The 22,858-nt window shown below is 39.4% G+C and overlaps 1 protein-coding gene across 1 annotated transcript in view; it reads left to right on the forward strand.

Moving 5' to 3' along the window:
• LOC112460267 (rho GTPase-activating protein 20-like) overlaps nucleotides 1-22,858 on the forward strand; it is a 188,670-nt gene that overhangs the window by 1,930 nt on the left and 163,882 nt on the right. The window lies entirely within an intron of this gene.

Below are 22,858 nucleotides of genomic sequence, written 5' to 3' on the forward strand. Positions count from 1 at the left end.
GATTCGTACCGCTTTCGCGCGCGCATTGTCACATATCACCATTTTTGCCGAGTTATTTTGCTTTCAAAATCATGTTGATATAATCGACACAATTGAGCTTCAGACATAGAGATGAAAAATACGCGTTGATAGTTAAATATTTGGCGAGAGAGAAAGAGAGGCTGCAAGGGCGAAAAGCGAGAGTCCGAGTTGGCATCGATTATTATCTCTAACGACGAACGTCGCGTAAACATGCTGATCTGAAGGAAGGAAAACGTAAAAAAAGATTCACGTCGGAATCGAAATACACGTATTCTCACGGCTCTTCCCCGGAGTGAATCGGGCGGAATTATTTCGCGTGACGCGGATAAAAGGAGCTGCGGGAGCACCGCGGATGCGTGCGAATTAATGCGCGGCGTGTAACGTCGTTTTCACACTTGCTCTTTCGCGCGGTGCACGCGAGGAAGCGGTTGGTATCCAGGTGCCATCGTTGATGCCGTCGCGAGGAGGGAAATAAATCTCCAGCCTCCCGATACGCGTCGGCTTTCGGCTTCCCTCGCTCGCGTTTCCGCCGCGATCGCGGTGAAGGAAGTGCCGGATACACGCTCGATCGCGCGCGCGGCGAAGGAAGCGGCGTCGGCGTGTACGTAAGTATCTACACGCGTATATTACGTCGTTCGCTGAACCCTGACGTCTTTCGCGCGTACGCGGTCGTAAGAAGGAAAGCGCGATCGATGACCGGCTGCTTTCTATCCGCGCGCCAAGTGACGAACGACCTGTCTCTCTCTCTCTCTCTCTCTCTCTCTCTCTCTCTCTCTTTCTCTCTTTTTTATATTGGTATTTTTTTCTTTTTTCCATTGCGATTCGTCTCGTTCTCGGATCTTGAACTGGGTCGGCGATTCAGCGTGGGTCGGTGTAAATCTAACATTCGATTTTATGACGCACATAAATGCACGCTGTCGACAAGCACGTTGATTATTGCAGTCGCGATTATGCGGCGACTTTTTCTTTCTCGCGAGCTCTTTCGGACTCGATCTACTTGCTCACAGAACCATCCGAATATCTCGTAAATCACACATTTTAGTCATATTTTTTAAAATTTAAGTTTAGCTATATTACTAGCCGTGCTCACAGAGACTTTCATGAAGATGTCATTTTTTTTTAAAGAAGGTCATCGAAGATAATTTGCAACGCAATATAAAACAACGTGCGACATGCAGAACACGTCAAACGCTAATTTAGATCACCTTGCAATACGTAGCACGTTTGGTGGTGCGGTCGTAATAAAAATAATCAAGAGACGAGTTAACGGTATCAACTATATCCCCGGGTACTTAATTAAAGTAGATTGCCGTTTCGCACGTCACTCGTAACTCTAATTAACGTACGGATACGTGCGACGCGGCTACGCGCCGACGCATTCGAGCAAAAGAGTAAAAGTCCGCGGTCAGTTAAATGCCGATATTCAACCACAGAGGGTTAAAGGAGATTCTATACGCCGCGCGCACGTGCGTTTGTGTGTGACACGAAACGGTACGCGCCAAAATTATCGCTAATACCGCGGAGACTGTTGTGCCGACGAGCTTTTAGCGAGATCTCTCGACGCGCGCGTGATAAATGGTACGTGTGATTTGCGTCCTACGTACGCCCGATAATGTCTATGTCTGCGTATGTGCGGGTTGCCCGCAGAAAATAATTCGTATATAACGATTTCTCACTGTTTCTCTTATCAGCTAAATCGTATCGTTAAGATTTTCCTACTATCTCAGGATATGCACGTATCTGGCAAATTAATACTTTTCTATTTTTTCTATTCCATCGAAGGGATATTGTACTCGAGTTGGCAATACGAGTCTTTAATTGACATATGAGTAGATGTACTAATAGTTTGACAATTTTTTAAAAAATTGTGTTGAATTTTTTAGAGAGATTTAACGTATCGAGTTTAATGTATTGGAAACGTACTACTTTTTTGTGCAACAAAATTGAAAGTATTAAAAGATACTTCTCTTAACGAGCGCGCGTGGTTTTCAATCAGTATATCTAAAGTTTTGTTGCGCAAGAATGCCAACCGAGACGAAATCTCGTGCCGTCCTTGATGGCAAGTTAAGACGTACTCGTAAATTTCCGTCCGATCGTCGCAACTATCTCTGCGAAAGTATTTCAAGTATCCTGAAATATTGGTACATAAAATGCAAGGGCGTTCGATGTTTCCGCAGCCCCCTAATTAGTTGCGTCGTTACGTCATGTTGTCCTAGTGACGGAAAAGCCATTACCGATGAATTATATACCGTATAAACGGTGTCGCGTGCATGTAACAAGACGCATAAGATACCTTGATGTATTACGATAATCCGTCTAAGATATAGCAGAGATTTATTTTTTAAACAGATCTGCACACATAGGTACATATATGTATACTTAATGTATAAATTCTTGAATTTTTGCGCTTATTCCGCATACAATTCTCCTTCGCGAATAAATTACATTTATCTTCCACAAGTTTTTATAAATTTTTGCATAATATAAACGTAGACTCTATAGACTGTAAACTGTGCAGTTCGATGAAAGTACACGGCTGAAGTCTGTACAAATGCGGGTATTCCGTAATGCGACGTAAGGTGTTTTTATATCGGTCATAAATATCGTAGGAGGAAGAGGGGATATCGTGCATCCTTCGCAAGTATTATTTTTTCGGCTAATCGACATGCGAGGAATATTTAAAGGTTATTGACTCATCGACTGGCGAACGCGAAATTTACTTTCGACTCTCGAGCGAAGCAGCTATATTAATCATCTTTTCTTAGTCATGTCGTGCCGATTATGTCCTCGATTTTTTTACTGTCTAATTCAAAATAGCCATTATTAGTTACGGTAGGAAAATTTTTTTATATGTATATAAAAATTTTAGTTAATTTTTTTGCAAAAATTGTTGCTTTAGCAATACAATCTTGAATGTAAATTTGTATGTACTTGAACTTTTAATATCTTTGGATTTTAATTAAAGTGAATTAAATATCAGCGAGTTTAAATTGCTAATCTGCATTTTACGTTCTTATTGCATACATGGATCAGTGAAACTGTAATATATCATACGGGCGACTCTTGCTCAGCGTACTTACGCAAGTTATTGTGATAATAAAATTCTCATCTTCAATACGTAGGTATATGTTCGACAGTCTCTGAGAGAGATACGAGTTTTATTCTAGTTATTATGGTCATTCTTAAACGGGAAATTGAATACAACTCGTCATTATGGCGTCCTTTTTAGCAGTTAGAAAAGGTTAACAGGATGGTCGTTTAGAGCTGAAGATGGAGAAAGTGATGTTTGTGATAGTGGCGTTGCAGTGCCGCGATTAGAATGTTCGGAGGTTGGTGCTAGTTATGTCGGTTAGCCGTCAAGTTCGATTCTCACTCATTACATACATACATACCTGTTTATTAGCCCGTACACGTATCTATATGCAAGTAGGAAACGGCATGGCACAAGTATTTTCACTCGATTCACGATTAATATCGTATTATTTCGTTTGCACTGACAAGTAAATTACGCCCGACGTGGTAAAGCTTACCAGTTATTAGCTGAGGTTAGATGAATTACTCATGTCTAGTGTCGTTCTATCTTAAATAATATATGCTCTCGAGAGAGCACCGTCTAATATTGGCATTAATATCATATTATTAAAGACGCGATTAAATTTCCATTTGCGAAAAGCATTTCTCGTAGGGTATAATATTTTCTCTCTTTTTGGCTATATTTTAAGTAATTTATGGGAAATTCCGTAGCTACAAGCATTTGCACAGATAAATAAATAAACTTTATATGTAAGTCGAATGTGGATATTTAATAGCTTAATTAGACGAATTAAGTTTAATGAATAAGATTATAGAAAATATATATATATATATATGAAATTTTTTATATAAACTTTAAGTATAAATATTATAGTAATTTTTTAATTATACGTGCTTATTCGAGCATATGCAGAGCAAGATTTGAGCAACATCTAATTGTAAGTGAGATTTTAGACTCATTCACTGTATATATGTAAATTGTACGATTGTTCGATCTCCCGATGCCGGAGGAGATAATTCGTAATGTGAACAGGAGAAAGCAATACTGGAATTAGATCTTCATCCACGTTTATCGCGGTATGATTAGGCCGCGCTGTTATTCCAGTTATGTTTACCTATGCTTCATGGAGTCTCGTCGGTTCGTCACCCACCTATCAATTACTACGTACACATCTTTGCGTTCTTGCGTATTAATCTCTAGATCGACTTTCGTTACAGGCTGAGTCAAATGAGCTGAGATAAAGAACATTGCTGGAACGAGGCGCGATGATACATATCAATATTGGGTTTCTTGGGAGAAAAAAAATGGTATATCATTACTCAGTCAATTTTATCAGTGAGTCAGTAAAATTGAGTAATTTCACGCGTCAGAAAATTTTGCAGAAAACAATTCTTTATTGGTAAGCCTCATTTGATTCGTTTTTTTTAATTAGCTTTCCAAAAATTATTTATTTTCAATGAAATATCCTAATAATAATCTAAAATGAAATTAAAATATACGTGTGACTTTTAACTTTTGTAGATTCGATAGAGTATCTTTTGCTGGTCTTTTTACGTTCATCTTTTATCTAATTTACTATCAATTAGCATTCCATCATTAGCATGAAACTCTTCTCTTTAATAAATAGTATCTTTCCACGAAGACTATGTTTGCTAAAAATATTATGACCTACGTCATAATGCTTTTAGGATGCTATATTTTTTCTGGGAGTTGACATTGAACAAGGACACTGCTCATTATCTGCCGAAATTCCAGCTGACCGTCCGTTTTACTGGGAGTCGTGGGTCGAAATTTATAGCGGATGTCTTGTCGAGATATCGGTAGTCGTTGATTATGAGAGCTAATAAAGGTGATTCTGTTCGGACATTTTTCCAGAAAATTGTCCTATTATTAGGAAGCAGATAACGCGTAAGCCGCGGCTGTAAAATAAGTCGCTGATTCGTGATGCTTTTTTTTCGGAAGGTTGGCCCTTCCGATCTTTGTGCACTATATTCGTTTGTGCGTGCCGCGCGTGCTCCTAATGTCCCGTAATTACGCACGCGGCGGCGATTCGAGAAATGCTGCTCGTAAGTGGTTCGGAGTGCGAACGTGGCGGATAATGACGTACGATAAATTTCGATTTCGCCGAACGCCGCGACTCCGGATCTTAGAAATTCCTCGCGCTTTGCAATACTCGCGCGGTCTTATTGTTATAGTTAATAACTTCGTCGCGCTGTTACGATTTTTAACGGGCCCTTAGGCAAGCGCGTTTCGATATTTCCCAGCAATTTTGGCAGGAAAAGTAGGACACCACTAGAAAGAGGCAATGTACCGCATGTATTTCCGTATGCTCTTGTGTGCGCACGTGTTACTAAATCGAAAAAAAAAGAAATAAAGAAAAATTTTCAGGAAGTAATTTACGGTTCTGAAGGTGGCGAAGCTTTCACTGCGCGGACTTACATCATGCTTGGAGAAGGCGACGAGCGATAACAGGCTCAATAAAATTACTTCAAGTTTTTTTTAGTCTGAAGTTTCAGATCGTATTATTTTTCAAGGATGACGGGCGTCATCCCTGAAGTTTTGTTGCTCTGTGTAATAATCAGTTTCGTGTTCCGATTTCACTTTTCAAGAATCACACTCAAGTCGCAAAGATCAGTTGGTTAAAAGTTTACGTACATATATAAATAATTTTTTCAAATTATAATATTGATATAAAAATTGTATATTCCATTTTGAGATATGAGATTTAATGATAATTACACAACGTATATATCTTTTCTTAACGGTATCTGCGAGATAAGTTTAAAATTCTAAAAATATTCATTGCAATGCGAGCTATACATATTACATATATCGAGCACCGAACAGACTTTCGTTAAGCGTAGTAAACCACGCTCCGAAATAATACCCATTAACTCACTTCCTATTCATCTGTTTCCAATCGGCACAGACAATGAGGCGATTGATTCTTGAAGGCTTTTTTCCGCATTTGCGCGTGACGGAGATTTTTATCTTCTCGTGAGAGTAGTCCTCGAAGACAGCAAACATACGCTTGGATAGTTTATGTGCGCAACACGCGGTACGTACTCGTTACACACGGAAGCACGTGCATACGCGACACCTTGTATCTACACGTTATCCATGCATCGCTATAGTGGCAGGTCTAATTTGTTGATTGAGATTTAGAAGTACTTGTCAATCACTAAAATCAAAATCTGACGGATTGTCGATAATATCCTTCAATCAATAATTTAATTATACATTTTATGAATGAATGACGTTTAAAATAGTATGAAAAGCAAGTCTAAGCAAGATCTTTATTTTTTTAAAATTTGCGTTTTTTAATAAACTGTGAGGCAATTTTATCTGTAAAAGTAAAGTTAGCCTGAATATTTTCTTAGAATAGATGTTAGGTACTCTTTAGAGAGACGTGCTTACGCGAACGTTCCTATTGTGTCGTACTCTGGAAAGTTATACCAAAGATACGTCGCCGCGCATACTTCGCCAAGCAGATATATCTACAGAGAAGCAAGGATAAAAACGTTACGTAAAAGCCACACACCGGACTCGTTCGCTGCATCTCCTCCCAATCGGACGCAAATACGCCTATCGTTTTCTGTATACCTTTCCGTCTGTCGCGTTGTGGCTCTAATGGCGAAAGACGGCCGACGCTCAATGCTAATTTGATTCCCGTGTAGTGCAATCACGACCCTGATTGCCGACGTTACGCACATCACGTGCATTCCTGCGTGCGCGGGTTAGTCGCGCGTTCTCCATCTTGCACGATTAATTGTCTCTCGCCGTTTGCCACGATCGATTACCCAATGCGGCGGTTGTCCGCACAAGGAGGAAGGAATGTAACATTGACGAGACGCACTCGGCTCGAGCGTAATATAATATGATAACGAGTGCCTGCTAAAAACGAAGCGCGATCAATCTTACGGATCTTGTCTCGCACGCTCGTCCAACGTCGGATTTGACGAGGGAAATTAGTTGGACACGCGTCAAGATTTGATCCAAGTCACTTCTTTTCGCAAAAAAATAATGACGTTAATGCATTATCAAATTTTTTCATCTCTATGAATTTTTTATTTTAAATTGGTGTGTATTATAAAAAATTAAGATTTTTTAGAAATGTTTACGTAAAAGGAGTATTCGTCTTCGATCTTCTTTTTACAAAGAAACATTGCAGATCTTTATCGGAATCATTTTTCAGTTTGAAAAAGAACGCTTCTAGACGGAAAACGGATCTGAATACCGTGCCATTCATCATAAAGTGATCATTCTTTTTGATAAGAAGAAGCAAGAAAAGGTCTTTTCGCTGTCTGCACACGCGTACCGTTATTAACAAGTTCATTTATCATGTAAGCGGGTGTAATACACTTTTTATTTCCGTCCGACAAATGTGACGACAAATTGGAAACGGTACTTTAGAAGTGAATTTTCATTCATTTTTTAATTTTTCTTTTTTGTAAGTTAAATTTTTTCCTGACATGCTATTGTTGTCGTTGATTATACGTATGAATATAATGATAAAAGAAATTGATTAGAAAAGAGAAATTTCTTTATGTAAACTTCGGGAATTTAAATAAATTCATCTATAATATTTTAACGCAGTTTTAATGAACACGAATTAGATATGCAGCGTGTTAAGCACGTGTTATCTAAATTTGCGACACACTCAGCATGAAAATACATTACTGATTTAACGCGGTATGGTAAAAATTAACTTTATCCAATAACACAAAAAAGAAAAATGACGTTTGATTCATGCGTAATATCACATTGCGCAGTATAAATGGAGTACTACGTACTTGTTTACTTATACCGATTCGATATATTTAAATGTTTTATGAATTGACGTCAAGACCAAAGTCGCAATCCTGACATGAACTGCCTTTTTCAAAGCTGTGAAATTTTTCCGTGAACGATAATGCGAAAACATAGGAAATTTGAACCATGTTTTTGATAACTTTTTACGCCCGATATACGCCCATACAGATAAGGTCTCCACTGCAGTCTTTCGAGTTCACACATGTGCGTTTACACGTGAGTACATGTGGCGATTTGTATTCGTGAACGCTTTCACGCTCCATGTGGCACGCATACGTCACAAATTCCGTCGTATAGGACTTTCGTCGTAGGAAATCTATCGCTAATGTGTTTAGAGTTGTTCACGGACTACCTGTGTATATTTTGTGAAAACATTTGAACCATTCACACATAAGAACAACAACGAAATTGTGTGAACTAAAGAATAGATCTTTTTGCACACAGCTTATTATCTTGTTGTGTTTAATGCCTTAAAACTTAACCTACTCAATTTTTGATTGATATTTTTGTTATTTTGTGCAAATTCTGAAAATCTTGATATGATGTACATAGTTCTTTTTCGTAATGAAAGACTTACTAAAGATTACGCGTGTGGTGAAATATCGGCCGACAACGTCGAACGTCGAACGTCAAACGTCAAACGGGGAAAAGCTGGCGAGAATCGTAAGATCGCGGTTAGCTATGCACTATTGCGTAACTATACGCGGTGACTTAAATAATTGAGAAAAACCGGTGTGTGCTGAGGTATTTATTGTAAGGCAGAATTGCGTGCGCGCGCGCGAGACTACCTGGCCGGCTGGCCCTACGTCGGGATTCCTCAAATTCCAGCGGTGAATCGGCGATGTGTGTCCGTTTATCTCGCGTATTATTTATCTTTTCCTCGTCCATCTGCACCCGCTCGAAATGGGGAACTTGGCTCCTTGAATGTAACGCTCTATCATAGAAATTCCCGCCGCCAGTTTAGGATTCGGGAGGAGAAAAAGACCTTAAGTCACATTCCGAAGTCTCAGTAGAGACTATCAGAGAATACTTTTCAGTATAAAATAACCGTGAGAATTATTGAATAATACAGTTATGAAACATTCTTTAGCATCTTATCCGGAAAAATAAAAATAAAAATAATTGATAGCCCGATATGACCGCAGTTTGCTGGCCATTATTGAATTACACCCGTGTTATCTTCAATCGTAAAGACTTTGACGTACGTATTACTTCACGTAATGGAATTCGATAAATTTCCGGTGCGTGGCGCACGCGAACGCATATAACGAGATTTTTTTCCTCGGTGAGTTCAACGGCCGAGTTAAAGCGCATTGAAAAATGTTACTAATTTTAGTCAATTTTCGCACTCTTGTATAATAATGTATGTACATACGTACATATATACATTTGCGATTTACCGTGAGAGCCTTGCGTGCATAATAACGTATCGCCTTCGCGCGCTCGTTAAGATATAAAAATTAGCAGTCGCGAATAAAAATGTTGGAAAAAAAGAGGTCACGCATTTTCCCGGCTCGCAGGAGATGGTCAATAAAGCGTGCATGGAATTACGTCGGGAAAGAGTAGTTACGAGAGGAGAAAAAAGAACGAAGCCTTGAAGTGTCTTTAGGAGCTACGTGTTGTTTCGCTGAAAGCGTTTACACGACGGTGATCGAACGTCACATGAGAAAATGCAAGCGATATATACGTGAGACAACCGCCACGGCGCATCGCCGCATTGTCTCTCGGTGACAGGGAAGGTCACTTAATATAGGTACACGCAGAAGAGGATTCGCCGCTGTGTGTTTCTCGTTGTATTTGCGGTGTAGTTCTGCTCAACTCCGTGCATTAGTGATTTTGCAATACCGGCTATCGACATGTGATTGTACTCTTTCCTGTCGCGGATTCCGTCAGAAATTTTTCGTGTTTTTATTTCTCGAGCGACGTTTTTCAGTAAAATAAAAATCGGCGGTGATAATATATTCCTCGCGATGCTGCTATTACAATTACAATAACGATTACAATTGCCGTGAAATCTTTTGATAATATTTAAATGTGACTTTAAATCTTCTAAAGTCTTGAAATGGTTAGAAATGATTGACAATGAGAATGTTTTGTTTTGCGTATGATTGTAAAATAGATAACGGTAGATCTCTTTAAGCTTGTTAGAAAACAATTAAAATGTATGTCATCAAGATAAGAACAATGAATTAACAGATAAATAACAAGCGTTTTGTAATTTAATGGTGTGTGAATTTTTAGGTCAGGTACATAATGAAAAATACTTGGCGAAGATATTCCCGTAATTACATCTGTTCGTTACAATGTATACGAACGAATATACTGCCACGGTATATCGATTGTATTCTCTAAGCATTACCAGGATAGAGTCGTAAATTCCAAGCTCTCTTTCCTGTTTCTCTTGTTATTCCACGAGCATTCTGGTGGAATAATGTAGAATACTTACAGTCAACGATCTATATGCACTACATGTTTCCTTTCTGTACTGCATAATGAAAGTTTGTTTCGAAAATCTCTATCCGAATTAAGTCTTTCGTAAATAATTTAAGATTCAAAGATAAATCTAGTAATTAAACTGGTTTCGAGTCAATTAATCGTGCTTGTTTGTGTGCGATTAATGTAGATCACATATCCTTGTATCGTATATTCTTAGATGCAATATGTTTTTTAAATAAAAATTTGCCATCGTGTTTATCGCGTCGATATTTTGTTATTTTATCCAAACAATATACGATCGTGACGGATTTTTTACGTAGGTATCGCAAAGACATCACTGCCATGTAAATCGTTATTTGCGTATTGTCTACGCGTTGCTGTTGCAATGCACGATTCTACGAGCGCTAAAAATTTGCGCTGGCATCTCGAACTTCTGTTCGAGGGGGAGTAGATTTCCCGTATACTCGCTATTCGTCTCCACCATGGTAGTTTAGCAGTGCATCCACGGCTGCATTCTGAACTCACGATGCATTAGCGATGTCGCAACATTGCCGACACACGTATATAGGCCCGTCGTTCCGCAATCTCTCGGCAGCGTGAAAGAGAGAAAAAGAGAGAGACAGAGAGTTAAATCTTAAAAGCGCATCTAAACTCTCACCGCGCGACACATCCGTGAGCGAGTCTGCTTCTTTTTGGATGCCCTACCCTACCGGGCAACAGTCGATGCCGATGCTTTATTCGCGAGAATCGCGAGGTTCTTTATCTCCGCTTTGGGAAAGTATTCCGCGTATTGCATTCTGCACTCCTAGCGTATTCGTGATTTCGCAACCGTCGTACACGTATCATGTGTTTGCGGTGTAGCTATTCTACGTAACGACGTTAGTGATAGACGATTGAGAGACGACGCGGGAGAGAGTCAAGGTTCTCTCACGACCCGCTAGTGTAATCTTTGGAAAATCGTCTCTATTACGGGAAAGAATATCAACAATGCCGTAATGACATTGTTATATACTCGGTATTACAAGGCATATACACTTTATTTTACTTCGCAAATTGTCTTTGTTCAAAGATATTTTATAATTTTATATATAATTATCTGAAGCACGTCGTCCACAATTATAATTAATATAAAACAATATCCAATCGTCTTATTCATAAAAAACAATGAAAAAAATGCAAAAGAAAAATCCTGTTCTGATTTATTTCGATTATACTTTGATTAGCCAATCCAAAGCGATCGTGAAAAGGAAAAACGACAGATGTATTTGAATAAAATTAAAAATTTCATATTTAATAAGGAGAATCATGGTCAATCATGTCAATCAGCTAATTAAGAAATATTATATTTATGATGCAAGTAAATACGTATACAGCATTTGCGTACTTATAACTTGTGCGACATCCTATACGCAATGTATAATATACGTGTGTGTACACTGATTACGATTATCAATAATCCCCGCGAATTTGACCTCCTTCATAATCCCGATTGTAATCTTAGATGAACTCTCTCTTTCTCTCGTCCGGTAGAAATATCAATGAAGATAATGGCGGCCATACTTTATTCATGCTATTATTCATGCGCCAACACACGCGATAGATCCGCCACGAGATTACCGCGCGTTCCTACGTGAAATTCGAGACACAGGTGGATGCGTTGTCGCGCGTCTCTTCGCGTCTTTAAAACCTTTCTCGAAATTATGAGCTGCGCGAAGCAGCATGTATAGGCAACAAAATAATGACAATGAATAGAAATGATTATGCTTAAGCATAATCATCGTATTATCGTTTACACAAATAATACGACAAAATCTTGAAATAAAATCTTTTTCTTTATATGTATATAAATAGGGGGTTCTCAAGATTTTATTTTACTTAAAATAAAACATTATTTATTTTAATATATCGAATTTTTATCTGCGAGGGGGAGAGAATCTATCATTATTTAAATGATTCTGTAAATTAGAGAAGAAAGAAGAGAAAGAGAGTGAGAGAGGTTATGTTCACGAGCCGTTGAAACTTTGGAATTTTAATCCCAGTTTAACATCTACAGTTACGGGTTCTTGGCTCTTTCCCTCAGGTTCGAAGCTCCATTGATCCTTCAAATTTTTAACTCATTTGACACGAATTCTTGAATCTTTTAACTCTCGTATTTGGAAATATTTAGATTTTTTTAAATTTGTATAACTACTAGAATTTTTTAGATTTTACAATTCATAGATACTTGCATTCTTTTCCGTTGCCATACTCTTTTAGAGTGGAATTCGTTGATACTTAATTTATCAGTGTTTTAATCGCTTCTTATGCTTTTTCCAACATTTTTAATAAATTTTGATTTAAAAAACGCGAACGATGAAGTTCAATTGATAAACGTGTAAATAGAGTTTTCAACCGCAACTCACTGACATACATTTTGGCACGCATACCTTGACACACATAGATAGTGATTGTTCGAGGAACTCTTGAAATCGCTAATAAAGGCATGGTGGTTCTTTCGGAGTAGTTCGACTAAAAAAAAAAACTCTCCCACCGGGTTGATGCGTCAATATATTATCCTCACGATTACGCGCGTCTCATTAGGACCATACACGCGATACCATACGATCGTCTTTCATTCTCCTTCGTATTTTACTTCCTCATGTGCAATGATACCGACAATGAGTTATCACGATCGTATTTTACTCGCGACGTTGTGTGTTTGCGCACGCAATTAAAAGTAACTTTCCATCGCTTGTAACACATATGTAACGTGAAAAGCATTACAATTTTGCAACTTGTCTTCGAAGCGATAATTTTGCGAACTAGCCTTGATACGCCCAGATTTTACAGTGCGTACGGTGTATCCAAGACGCAGTTGACGTGGCGTAATTTACTTCATGATGATTGCGTAAATTAGTCAAATACATACATTAGCCTGTATATACATGATTATTTTAATAACATGCACGATTATGTTATTCGTAATATTAGCTAAGCAAGAAATACTAATTTTGATTAATGCACCAAAACGTTAACGAGAAAATATTCGATTGTTTATCAGACAGCAAAATACGAATAATTCTTAAATATAGATAATTTATACGCTGATATACAAAACACAATTATCGATTTCGGAGTTAATATCTTCAAGGATCTTCAAGGATATTTCTCGATTGAAATCTGACAATCATTTTTCTCCATTTATGACGGATAATTTCATGTTGCATGTCTAATTTATTCTTCAAGGCAATTACCGCGCGCGGCAGATATTCCGATCGCGGATCACGTGTAATCTTTTGTGAGTGAGCGCTCAAGGATTAACGCCTCAATCGTCAGCTGCGTTTTCCGATTTTACACATCGATCTCCATCCGTCGTGCATGAGCGAAGAACACCCAGGAGAGACACTTAGGAACGCGGTCGGCACCCATTTGTCGACGCGGTCGTCAATCTCTCCCCATGTTGAGAGACGCATGTGTCGTCGTCGTGGCACGTCAAGGACGAGTTGATCGGTATACTCGAGAACCGCCACCGGTATTGGAATACTAGAGTATCGACCGCGGCAACGTGTACCCGCCGGTCGTTAGAAATCCGTGAAGACAGAGAAGCAGGGGCCAAGGGGGATCGATTAGCTTTTCCCTGCGGTTTTGTGGTAGATCGTCAAGCGGCTATTTTCGATGTTGCCTTTTGTATCTCGCTCTTTCGCGATACGTGTTGCTTTCAAGCAAGAGAAGGCTAGGTAAACACCCTAGCGAAAATGAAGAAAAAAGTGAGAAAAGACTGAGCGTTAGGCGAGAGAAAGTATCGCTCGAATGAGAAAAAGAGAAGCATTAATTATATCTCACACGAGTAATATCCGATTAATACGATCTTGTCGGAAACGCTCATGTAGTAATGATTAAAATTATCATAGGATTATTACTCGTGATTCAGCCTTTTGTATTTAAAGTCTCAATAAGAGGATAAGTTTTTAAACTTTAGCTTATGATAGGTTAAGGTTGGATCAATTTGAGTCTGATTATCTTGAAGAATTACTTATGCTTTAATTTATGCGATTACTTAACGAATTGCGCAACCGAAGAGGATACCCGTGACACATTGACACTTAGGACGCGATCGCGGTAACAGGATGTAAGATACGTGGTATTCCTCACGAGCGGCGAGTCTCTCGATTATTGAATCACGTGCTGCCTGTCGCGAACAGTCGCGAATGCCTGGCGTATCTCTGGGAAGAAGCACAAGGATGCGCGACGCGCTTCGCGCAATGCGGCGGCTATAATCTCGTGGGAAGTTTTATTTTATTCCGTGTGCCATTTATGACTTCGAAGTAGATTCCCTGCGTGAAAGGAACATGTGTATCAGGAGATCTACTAAAGATTATAATCGTTCCAGACTATCATGCGATTTGTCGATCAAGACAGTCACGTTGCCAGTATTTCATGTTGCCATTTGTCTTTACAATGCACCACATAAATGAAATGTTGTGTACCCAGTGTACCAACAAAAACTCTTTATGATCTAATATCTAATCATTCTACTCATTTCGTGTTGAATGATGTTATTTTTACCAGTTTCTCATTTTTGGAAATCTTATCTTAATTTTGTAGAAAATTATCATCTCATGTTTCATGTAATTTTACATATATATAGATACGTATGTCAGTTCAATTTCTTGACGATTGTTTTCATTTTTTGTCGGTGGATACATTTGCATGTTCGAATATTGTTTTCTATTTTCTCCGCTGTCTTGTGCAAAACTTTTTGTGTTTCCATCTATCTTACAAATCATACAGGAAACACAAACGAAGAAACTCTTATATCTCTTTGTCGAGATAATCGATCGGTTTTGAGTTGCGCTTTCCGCTTTTGGGTATCAATCGGCGTCGCAAGTCGTAATCGCAGAAGGCGAGACACGATCGTAAAAGTGCGTAGGCACGCACACACTCTCGCGCGTAGCGCAGCTGTTGACGTCAGGAAGGTCTCACCTCGTCAAGGTCCTTCGAGGTATGCCGCACGGCTGCGCATTATGCAGCGGTTGCAGGTATTTTTATGCAAATCTGCTTACCATTGTATCATGTGTGTGCCGCCGCACCATCCGTCCTTCCATCCGTTCGTTCGTCCTTTCCGTTCGCCGCAAAAAAAAATCGTTACCGGCCGTAACCTAATCGACTGTAACTTAAACGTACATCATCGTTACACACCGTCTTGCCCGGGTGTTTCTGTGAATTTAAGACGCGTTGCGCAACGACACCGCGCTCACGACGACGTGTCTACGACTAAATGCGCTACCGTGCATATTCTAATGCAAATTTTACGAGCCGAGTTGCGCCAACCGCGTGTTCACGTGGAGAATTCATAGCTATGTAAAGGCCGAGGCTGTTGCGTGAGACAGAGTCATATATTCATGGTGTCTCGCGATTTACATCTGCTTGTTGTTTTCCCAAAATCTATTGATCTATACGTCATTGTGAAGAAATCACTTGTAGTAACGACTGCATCTTCCTGGCGCGACAAAGTCTGAGGATCGAAATATGAGAATGGGCGTTGGGTTACACAACTGCGATTTTGAATGATAAATCATCCTTTGCATACAATACATGTGCTTTTTCAGTCATTAACTTCCAATTCTTATTTTTTTGTTAGTCCTGTCTTCACGTCGAGTCTTGACTTATGTTTTTACGCAAGTCTTCGCGGAAATCGTCGGCGTTCCGTAATATTATTTTATTGTGGACACATGCGATGTCATCTTGGTAGCATCCGCCGCTCACATATTTATGCAAATAGCTGTTGCATTGTTCGGAGTCGATGGCTTACTTTGTTTCTCGGCGAAGCGAGGAGCGACTCGCTCCGCGAACGTTTTAATCAGTTTTGCCGATAATTTACTTGCCGTGAAACTTACTGTATCGATGGATGATGATGCACAATGCGTTGTGTGTGCAGTGTGCATTGCCGAGCGCGAATGAGACCAATCTTGTGCTTCGCGAAGTAGAATCGTGGCACCAGGCCACTGACACGGTGATTCATTTTTCCTTTCGCGTCGATTGCGGGTTTTCCGCGTCACGAGAGACTTTCTCATCAAATCCATAAATTCTCCCCGGGCAAGCCATTAAGTTTGCTACGATTGTCGGTAATTAACGCCGCCTTATTATCTTCTCGACTGGAAGGGTGTGTGCAACATACGTATGCGTCGTTCTCTTTCTGTGATTTGTCGTGCGCACTGCGCACGGAAATAACGCGCGTTTACTTGTCTCTTTCTCCATCTGGAAAATTGGTTGGTCGTGAAATAGAAATATGGCCAAGCAGACCGCAGGTCATAAGGCAGGCGCCAGAGCCAGACAAGATTCTTCGTGATATTCTATCGCTAGCGTTTCTTCAGTATCTTTCCTGATACACGCGTTCATGAAAAATATGACACGAGGAAGTAGAACGGGCATTGCGTGCCGCGAGAGAGCGACCGACCACATATGATGCCAGCCGAGTGATTAAGTGACTCATTTGTGAATTATTAGGCGACGCCCCAGCGAAATGCGATAAATAAAATACCATTTGTCTCGCGCACTTCTCGGAGTCAGTGACCCGTTAAATTATCGCGCAGCATCTTAATACCGCAATCACGAAGAAATAAAGACTACACACACACACACACACACACGTTAAACTACATTTGCATTTCTTATATACATATAACAAAATTCTTAAAAAAAATTATTTGAGAATTAAAACATTAACTGAAAATTTGCGACTTAAGAAATGGTTTTGATAATTGTTTTACTTTATAGTAATTATCTTTACAGATTTTACGTATTATGTAATTACATACATATAGTAAACTTACCTTACTTTTAAGTTAAGTTTTCTTACTTTTAATAAATCGAAAGAGCGGCCATTATACATTTATTAATTTGACGTGTTTTGTAACATCTGCATTAGCACACGTATCTGTACCTACTTTATGGTTGCTTACGAGTGACTTCCGCGGTATCGGTGATGCATAATCATAGATGGCTCCCAAGATGATTAAGCCTCTTGCGCAAATAAAAATAGAACGCGTTGCAGAATTTTTAATCAGAGGCGTGTGTCATCGGAAAGGCGTGCCCATCGATTAAATCAGCACCATGAAAATTAATATCGTGATTATTAATATCCTAACTCGATTATTATGAGCTTATCGAATCTCATTCGACTGCTACTCACGAAGATTAAGCTTCCGCGACGTTGATATATTCTCTCTCTCTCTCTTTTTTTCTGATATCCCGAGAGAGGAACCAACCGAATGCGATAGTTTAGCAGCTATGCAATGTTCATCCGGGGATAAGTACGCTCGCATTGCGTTTTTTATCTCTCCGCGTACGGTGTAATGTAAGCCAGAGAGACCGGGATAATAATAACATAATAACAGCGGGATTGATGGCGCGGATAACCTTTGTTATCGATCTACAGCCGATCGAGGTTCGCGAGCGAGTGAGTAATTGCTACGGGCATTTGGTTAACCCTCCGCGTGTGCTTCGCGGCACAGCGGGAAAAAAAGTGATACGGTAATGCCATAATCGTGCGGAATGTCGAGTAATGTCTACGTGCGGCCGTATCGATTATTGGCATTTACGAAAACTCGCCTGTGTGATTATCCGCATGTCCGGGAGCGGCTCTCTCGTGCACAATCAACGACGATCGGAAATACCGAAAGGGGAGGAGGAGGAAAAGGAGGCCTGAGGGGCGAGCCCGATCAGAATGCGGTTAATTTCTCCCGCTGAATTAATTGCGTTTCCCGAAAGTTTACAAACTTCGAGACACACTCGCATCGATCACGCGGGTTTCAATCGAAATCGATTAAAGAGAAATCGCTTCATTGAAACAACCGTAAGCTTGGATTTATGACGCGGTATCAAAAACAAATTTGTAACCCGTTTAAAACACGTGTTTCCATCAGTCGTTAGCTTCAGTGACACGAGGGAATATAGGATAACGTTAAAATAAAGATTCTTTGTTTAAAATGGTAAAACGGCTATTTTCTGCTAATTTCAATAAATATTTATCTTGTATTATTTAAATAGATAATAGACGATAAAATTGCTATATAATTGCTCTCACTTGGTAATTCTAGAAATTTTTTTCTACGAATTTGGCGAGATCTGCAAATTGAATTTGGCATCGACTGACATATTGCTCGCGCGCTTGTTAAGAGTCGTTTCTACGAAAAGAAGTGAAATTTACTTTTTTTTTCCATCGCCTACTCCGTGACTACTCTCTTATTCACTTATAAGCGTATATATCTCGAGGACTTGCGTATCTCATACTGGCTCCACGGCTCCACCGCGGCGTATCTCCTTTCACCGCGGTGAGCAGAGGAGCATAATAGGATGACTAACGGCAGACTGACAGCGGGCGCTTCATCGTTGCGAAAACTCGCTCGCGAGATTTATCGCGCCGCCGCGCCGCGGATACAGTACTACAGGCACGTGCTCGCGAAGATTGGTCCGATACAACGATCCTGAGAGCGCGATTCTTTCCTTCACTGATCGAAATTATTCCCGCGGAAATTATAATGTTTACCACGCCTTGCCTGTACGTCGCCGATGAATTACTACCCCGATATAGGTTTTTCGCTTTCCTCGTGCCAAGAGTGATCGCAGCTGCAACTGCATTTTATATGCAACAAATAAGCGCGAGATCTCAGATCTCTCGTTTTGCAACATATTTACACTACATTTTCCAATGATATATAAGATCGATTCGACATTCTCACTTTACTTTTTTGCAATTTCGTTGAATCTTTATCGAATATCATAATATAATAAAATAATAATTCACATCTCGTAGTGTATATTTCTCAGTATATTAATTTTAAATCGAAATGGTAATGATACATTGTAAATGATATGACAATAAAATGGTGTAGTATAAGTAAACCGTTAGGGCCTTTTTATAACGCACACTTCGCACGCGCATCTGCACGAGATAGAGTGATAAGAGATGCCGCGAGATAGAGAGTTCGTCCTAATAAAGATGGTTGACAGGTTGGCTGGCGGTTCGCTGGGTGGTGCGTGCGTAAATCTGCGAGCGGGGCACCGTTAGAGGAGCGTTCGATTATCTCGGTTGATCGCGAACCCGGTATGCCATTTCATTTATCCCGAACGCGCAGTTCTCGTTGCGGATCCGCATTCCCGTCGCGCCGATATTTTTGCAACTTTGTTATTCACGTAATCGACTTATGTGAATTATTATGATTCCAAATGTGAATGCCTAATATTAATGAGTTTCGAGCAGATGATGGTTGAGTGTTTGCGATGTTCTGTCGGAAGATGATTCGAACATTCTGAGAAACATGTTGGAATTAAAATTGCCTGTACTGTAGGCAAAACTATTTAAGATTTTTATGTCTCTTCCTTTTGGATATACCGTTTGAACGGATCTCAATTTGTTCGTATTGATTCTCGAGTTTCTAGCTGAATTTTAGTACTCTATTCTTCTTCAATGATGTTTTACGAATCATATGAATTCTCTCACGATCACAACTCTTATTTTTACTGAAATAAAAATAGCAAATAGGTAGACATAAATTTCGGACGAAGTATTATCTTATACTTCATCATTGTCACGTTAATGACAATTTATTAGTCGGAATACAGTAGTCTTATCTCTTAAGAATCTTAAATCTCGTTACGCTAGATGAAAAGGTCAGTGCAGATTGAACCGTTTTAACGGGAAAAGTAAGTCCAGTAGCGATTATACTACGAATTAGTCAGCGTTGTTCCTCTGAAGTAATTAGAACTTTATTTCTCGGTTACTGCGATTCGTCGGCGACCGTTATTGGTATCGAGTATAAATTGGTATTGAGTTTCTTTTACGATTTCTACTTTGTGGTAACTAGACACTTGCCATCACTCTAATACGATACATATATTTTTATCATTATTTTTTAAATAATATATTAAATTTAGTAAACCATTTTATATAAATTTTCTGTAATATTACGTATCATTCTCCATAATAATACTTCGATAGCGACTGGTCTTCTCGATCAAGCGTAAACGGTACACTCGCCTACGTGGTTTTCGATCATCATCGTCGATGACATCACTCGAAAGCTTGCAGGAACCGACGACGTTCGTGTTTCTGCGATCGATTTCGCGAAGGCGTTGACACCAATTTCAGATCCTCGTATGATCGCATTTGGGACTCCAACACGAGTGCTGGAAAAAGTAGGTGGACTAGACATTGACAAAGCTAGTTGGTGACCGAGCCAAAGTCTCATGCTAATTACGCGTTTTCCTCCGATTCAATTGCGGGCGGTGATACACGCGCGTGAGTGTATTCGGAAAATCAGTTCGTGACGGCGAAATAAGCTCGATTGTAGAAGAATACGAAATTTATGCAAAAAATGCGATCGGTAAATAAATTAGCGAAACGCCAAAACATTATACGCACTCTATCATCACTATGTTCTCAAATGAGCTCACTGAGCATTTGCTGGCAATTGATTTATTTTAGCCGCGGCGTGTTTTAAGTTTAAAGATATAAAAAAAATATATATATGTATATATGTATATATCCCAATAAATCTAAAGACATTTAAAAATTTATTTTTAGGATTTTATATTTTCTATTTTTCCAGTCATTTATTTAGGCTTTGTTAAAGATCTTTATTGAAGATTGTACTGAATGAGAGTATTTTATAGGGAGCAAGTAAAACAATGGCTTTTTCCGGGTTAGACAACCGCGGAGCATCTCTACGTGAAATTGCGATAATTATGCTAATTTGCTAACCGCATGCTGACGCACAGTGAAGCTCAGCAAGTGGGGTGTCTCTACTTTCACCATTATCGTAACGGTATCCTCCGGTATCCTAATTCCTTTGCGTGTCCCACCAGCTCATTCGCCGTATCGAGTTCGCTCTATATTCGTTTTATGTTTGCTATATGTGTGTAATGCTAACTTCGTTTATGGTGTATAATTCGTTTTCCGCGTACTGTATCAAACACATACATGCTGGATGATAATGATCAAGATAATGATTAAGCGATTAAGATGGAAACTCAAACGCGAAGATTTCTTTGCATTTTAAAGTGTGTAGAAATTATTTAACAATCTATTAATTTAACTTAAAAGAAAACTATATGTGTACGTAAAACTTTGTCGTAATCGACAAATCGATTTTCGTAATGAGAAACATGTCATTGGACATGTAGCCACGTGTTATAATTTATGTCATATTAATTGCTTAGTGTTTCATACTTATCACGTCTGCAAGAAAATCATTAATTACTCGCGCCGTTAATTTCGTAGTCTGTAAAATATGATTCTGCGAGAAAGAGAAACGATCTTGCGATGTTTGTAATATCATTAACTTTTTTATCGCCGAGTTCCATCGACAGCATATAGTAGATAAGGAGCGTAGGCTGAATAACTCATACAATATTAATTTTAATATCGATCAGAATCTTTTCTGGAATCGTGAGTAACATGGAGATTGAAAGCGATTAATGTCTCTCACATGCGAAACGCTCGAAAGTACCGATATAATTATTAAACACACCCATCCGTCTCGCATAATCATATGCGCTCGTTAGAGCAATTATTTTATAATTGCGAAATTGTACTCTCTAATTCCAATTTCATCGTTACTTTTCTCCCATAAATATTTCTGTCAGCCGGGACCCTAATTATTCCTTCGCGACTACCAATGTTCTCGAATAAGTATGCAATATTTTTTTTCGATTATTTCTCACGTTTCGTATTCCGCGTAAGCAGGCATATTCATGTCAATCGACAAAATGGAAGTAATGAAAATACTTTGCGAATTGCAAGATTGAAGACAAGATCGGGATTATAAAATATCGTCGCTGTGTATTCACTTGTTATATTTACGTTTCAAGTCTTATCTGTCGTAAACGCGACGAATTCGTTTGACGAAATTTTGAAGTATGATTATTCGACAAAATATCGAAATGGCGTGGTGCGTTGAAATTTTCGTGGAAGCGCTTAGTATTTACGCGATTCAGCGAACAACTCATATGTGTGGCCATCGCTCGTAAATTTCACACATTCTCTTTTTTTCTAACGTCGTGACATTAATTTATCTGCCTTTTTCCTATTCTTTTTTGTCAAAGGAGAGAGTGACTCGATTGATCGCGAGGATTAAATTCGGCGATTAGGATTTGGCGGACAGGAAATTCAACGGATGATTATCTCATGAGATGATGAGAAGACTCGCGTTATATAAAATGAGACAGTCGTGGATTTTAACGACGAGAAGGGTATCGAATACTTCGCGAGACTCGGCGAGACTCGAGACTGCGCGTTTATATGCGCGCGAATCGGGATTCCAGTGCCATTTTCGGAGCACGCACACGCATGTTTCTATATGTGTCACGAAAGCGAGTGCCGTCGGGGAGATTAGTCATCGGCAGGATTTTAATGGGCGTCAGCCAATTAAGTCGGCGTCGCGATATGAGACGCAGACCGCGCCGATATACGGACGGCACGACGGACGCCACCAGAACAATTAATCGTCAACACCGACGACAATTACAAAGGCACGTGCCAGATGCGTTTGTACGCGCGTACGTATGTATACTTTA

This window comes from Temnothorax curvispinosus, unplaced genomic scaffold (genome assembly GCF_003070985.1).
Source record: "Temnothorax curvispinosus isolate PA1 unplaced genomic scaffold, ASM307098v1 QBEX01010444.1, whole genome shotgun sequence".
NCBI classification, from domain to species: Eukaryota; Metazoa; Arthropoda; class Insecta; order Hymenoptera; family Formicidae; genus Temnothorax; species Temnothorax curvispinosus.